The sequence below is a fragment of the Ursus arctos genome, unplaced genomic scaffold, assembly GCF_023065955.2.
Source record: "Ursus arctos isolate Adak ecotype North America unplaced genomic scaffold, UrsArc2.0 scaffold_11, whole genome shotgun sequence".
Lineage (NCBI taxonomy): Eukaryota > Metazoa > Chordata > Mammalia > Carnivora > Ursidae > Ursus > Ursus arctos.
This window is the reverse complement of record NW_026622775.1, coordinates 68,516,191-68,521,360: the sequence shown is the minus strand read 5'-3', so window position 1 is coordinate 68,521,360 and position 5,170 is coordinate 68,516,191. Positions and strand designations below refer to the sequence as shown.

The window sequence follows — 5,170 nt, the reverse complement described above, 5'->3', positions numbered from 1 at the left end:
TGTTGACGTTGGACTTTCCTAAATACTACTCCTCATAGGGAGTCTGTGTCTTGCAGAGTTAACAATTGCAATCCACTGTTACTCAACTGCAGCTCTGTTGCTGTAGTACTAATCTAGGGTTGGGGCAAAAAACCTTTCTGTAATCTTATGACTAAATCTTTCTTTTAGTAATCCTGTGTCCTTGAGCCGCTGCCTTCAAGGGTGTGGGGTGGTGGTGCCATTTTTAACTTTCATTCATAGAATTATTAATCAAAACTGCAAAAGTAGATTTATAGAGCTACAGGTCAGTAGGAAAACAGGAGGGAAATGCAATGTTCCAGAGACATTTTGAAATGTTGCAAAGGAGCCTATAGTAGCTAAAAATTTACAGTTAAACTATGGTTACACAACAGATTATATTCAATCCTGCATTTTCTCAGGAAGTTCTTCTTTATATTTGTCTTTCTCTTTTCCAAGTTGTCAAAATTTGGCTTTGCACTCAATAATTTTTTTCTCTATCTTTGTCCAGTTTTAGCCTGATGATAGCCAACCGCTCAGGTTAGTGCCCACAGCCTTCTCAGGCTTCATTCATTCAATGTAGATGATATATTCCTTTCTCTACACCTGGACTACCATGCCAGCTTGATGATCATTGTACTGTCCCTGAACCACCTGGACTTCGTCATCCTTGTGAACAGGCATGGAGCAGACATTGTCCTTCTGCTGCAGCTGCTTGGAGAGCTGGCAGACGTGATCTTCTTGGGCATATGCAAGAGGGCCCGAAAGCAGCGTTTGTGGTTTTTGCTGCAGTCCTAGGTCACAAAGGGATTGAATTTCATGATGACCTGGCACCGGGTGGGCTCAAAAATGCATGCCTTCACATGTGTTCCTGAGATCCCCTCATCCACTTTAGGTGAATCATGAAAGCTGCAGGGTGATATAGTGAGAGAAATGCCCTTATGGCAGGAGAGATTAGGCTCTGGTAAAGTTTTATTTTTCCCCAGAGATTAGGCCTTTGCTATGGAGAATGCCTCAGGCATATTTTACCATTGTTACTCTTCCCTTTTCCTGGCAGAGCCATGAGGGGATCTTTTCAACATTTCACCGTGAGAACATGGCAGGTTTCCTGGAAGTAAAGCCCAGGAAAGTGTGGGGTCCCATAAGACTGCGACTACCAAGAGTTTCTCTCCTAAGGCTAATCCAACTCAGTCTCCAGAAAATCAAAATTACCACTTAAATGTCCCTACAGTTTATAGTTCCAGTGATTTCTGCTCTTCAGGTAAGCAGACCTCAGCTGTGACTCTCTGGAGTCACCTTTGCATCCATATGGGGGTGGCAGTATTCCCTACAACCTCAGGTCTCTGATAGGTCCAGGAAGAGTTGATCTGTAGTTCTTTCAGTTTTTTCTTGTTATAAAGATGGGAGTGTGGCCTTCCAAGCTCTTCACATGTCAGAGATGCTGGAAGACATATCTTAGGGCATGGACTGCTAGAATGTATCCCTTACCCTCAATTTCCAAGGTGGATGCAAAAAAATTTTTTTTTTCCTCTCAGGACAGATTTTTGTTCTGTTTTGTTTTTTGGGGTGAAGATGACTGATGGTGGTATTTTATGTCACCACAGGCAATATGTGACACAGTTGAGAACTTGATTCTGAAACCAAAATATGAGAGATTGAATTCTGGCTCTACTTCTTTTCCAAGTGTGTTACTTTGAGAAAGACACTTCACCTTGCTGTTCTTTAGTTTCTTTGTCTAAAGAAATGAGGCCCAAAATAGTAGCTTTCTCTCAGAGAAAGGATAAATTGTGCTAATACATACAAACATCTTAGAGCAGTGCCTGGCACAAAATAAGTACTTAATAAATATTGGCTATTATTAAATTTCCCCAAAGTTCATCTGTTTCTCTATTGGTGTGAGAGAGTGGGAATGTTTTTAAGACAGTGTATCCACTGTCCCCTTAGAATTTAGAGGCCAGGCTCAGATTGGCATTAGAACTGATAGAAATCAGCAGGCAACTTCAAGCCATGAGGCTAGACTATAGCAAAGGGTTTTCTAATTGAGAGACACGCCTTTGTCCCTGACGATGTAAGGCAGAAGTCCAACAGCTTTGTTTTATTTTGTTGAAATCATTGTGCGTTTGAAGAATTGTCCTCATGGATAGTTTATGGATTCTGGAAAACTTCCTACAAAAGCAAGACTCTTTGATCTATAAGTGTTTGCTTTTCATCTTAAAAAAAAAAAAAACATGAAAAAACAAAACAAAACAAAAAAACCAAAAAACAAACCCAATAACAACAACAACAAAACAACAACAGAAAACTACCACTAACAACAAATAAACCCAATATAAAACTCTAAAATAAAAGTTTTTGAGGAGCTTTGAAGGCCTGTCCTTCTCCCTAGAAAGAACCTCACTGTTATGATATATGTGATTGTATTGCCATGACTGGGAATGTGACCCTAGTCCTTCAACAGAAACGGAGATGTTCTTGTAAAGGGGGTAGGTGGGGTTCTCTTCAGAGCTGATAGTTTAATTCCATATGGACTTTTTTCTCCATGCCAAGACTGCTTAATGCTCACAGACTGAGGTTAAAAAAAAAAAAAAAAGGTTTGTCTTCAAGAGTACCCAGTCTTTATTTTGCTCTTTTCACCAGTTTCATCCCTTCAAGTCTCTCAGCATTAAGTATCTTTAACAACAAACATTAATAAGTGCCCATAAGTTGCATGCAAATATGTGGGAAATTCTGAGAAATATCACACATGGTTCTGGCCCCCTAAAGATTGACAGTCCAGGGCTGTATGCTGCTCTTTGCAACTTTGGCTAGTTCTGCCTTCCTTCAATCTTATCCTGTATTTTCTCCATATTCACTAAACTACAGACTTGTGGAGGAAGATGTAGAGCTCATTTAACCTCATTCATTTTACTTTTTGTGGCAAAGGTAATGTCCATCATTTCAGCTGATGTTACATCTACGGAATTCACTGTATTTGATAACATTCAAAACTGATATAGGTTATCCACTTTGTGGATATGATGGAGTTCTTATCTGTGGAATGATATAAGCCATGATATGATACAAGCAATTTCCAAGTCTGGCTCCTGGATCATCCTACAGGGTCTTCCTTGCTCTCTCTCTCTCCCTGTCTTTGGAACCAAAAACGGAAGACTCTAAAGTAACAGAGCCGCAATATGAAACAGGACTGGTCCCTAAATTACTACTTGAAAGGGTGCTATCCCAACAGTCATCTGATAAGAAAATTCTCATTGGATTTTGTGATCAGAATATATATTTTATTATGTATTAATAATGAATAAAGAGTTCTTGCAGTTGTTTGCTATAGCAGCTGTCATTAAATGATACACAGAGAATTGAATTTCAGATAATTGAAATAATTTGTTCTAGATGACATATCATTTTGTGTCAGGGCTGGTATTAAAAGTTGACCTTGAATTTATGACATTTTCTTTTTACTTCTTTAACTGTTCAATCTCAGCTAGTTATAACAAAAGGAAAAACATATATCAAAACATAAGAAATCAACACTGAACTGTTTAATATATAGTAATTCCACTTACTGCCTCTCTGTATTAAAAAAAATACTGTATTTCAAGACATTCAATGCCTTGGGTACTTGCCATTCCCAAAAGAATTTCTAAAACTGTGAATTTCAGGAGGTCTGGCTAAAAGTTGGGGGGAGATAGATGGAGTCATTAGACAATTATTCAAAGTTAAGTCACAAAAATCACCACACACTGTATGGAATAAGTCCATTTTCAGTTCCCAGATGTCAAATTTTCTTTTGACTTGAAATGATAATCACATGAGCTTGTGAATCCTTAATTCCATTTAACACTCCATCCATGCCAGTGGATGAGTTAGACTATTGAAGGTATCTGACTAAAGGAAATACTTCAGGGCCAAAGTAAACTGTCAAAATGAGGCTAAATTTAGCTTTGTAAGAGAGCAGATTTAAATGTCAGTGGGTTTCTTACCATGACCTAACAAAGTAATAACATTTGTGCCCCACAGAAACATTTTAAATGTTGAAGACAGGACAAGGTTTGTAACCCATTTTTTCTAAACCACAGACTAAGATCAGACCCCATGCAAGTTGAGGATTACTTGAAATCTGAACTGTTTCACACTGGGTACGTACAGTGTTTCCAATGCAAAACTCTTTAGTTCAATGGCTCTGACAGTGAATGGTTGGTTACAACCAAATCACAGAGTGCGATAGCCTCTATGACCATGCTGTCACCTCAGATGCTCCAGTGAGTGTTTAAAGAATACCAGTGATAGGAGGAATATTTTCTTTCTCAATTCTCTTTTCAACATGGTCAAATATCTGCATAAAGTGACTCAATCAAAAGCAAGCAGAATGTCTGCTGTTATGAAATCTTACATTCTTTCACATTTAAGGGAAAGAAAGAAAATGAAGCATGGGAGGAGAGTATTTTAACTTTGCAAACAAAAACAAAGTTACTTTTTTTCTGGGAGCTTTTCCCTAGGAAGTTGTTGAGAATCTGGTAGCTGTTATGAACTGTATTTCAGTTGTGATTGTTGGATTTTGCATTTTGCATTTTGGGAAACGTTCCATGTTCTTGTTCTTGTTCTTTTTTTTTTTTTTAACATTTGTAAAACAATTGCATGAAATGACTTTTAAAAAATCTTTCCAAAGTTATCTGCCAAAAATCTGAGTAACTTTCCTACATTGTATTCCTATAGGTTTTTCTTCAGAACAGATGAGTTACTGAGGCGCCCTAGGACAGGGCTATATGGTCAAGAAAGCATAGTGTGGCTTTTGGGGTGTATCCATTCATATTATTTTGGCATTTCTATAAAAAACAAATTCATTACACACCATATTGTTTTCATATAGTAATTATCTAACAAAAATGTGTCTAGATAGGATAAGGATAATTACTACAAAACTTTCATCACAGGGAACATTCTAACATGAACCCTAAGGCAGTTATTTTAGAATAAACTATAGCGACTCTATCCTATTTGTATGGTGTTAATTTATACTTTGATATCATATGTAGTAAATATTGACCTGTGAACAAGGTAATGTATATGTTTGACACTCTAAAGAATTTCCTTTTTCAGTCTTCAGAGAATAGGAGATTTTATTGCTGACAATCAGACTGACTTTGGGCTTTGACCTAAAGGGCAATGGCTTTGGCCT

At 37.6% G+C, this 5,170-nt stretch overlaps 1 pseudogene; it reads right to left on the bottom strand.

Moving 5' to 3' along the window:
- Positions 1 to 399: 399 nt before the first annotated feature.
- LOC113270066 (60S ribosomal protein L26-like 1) lies at positions 400 to 818 on the bottom strand (annotated as a pseudogene).
- Between the last annotated feature and the right edge of the window lie 4,352 nt (positions 819 to 5,170).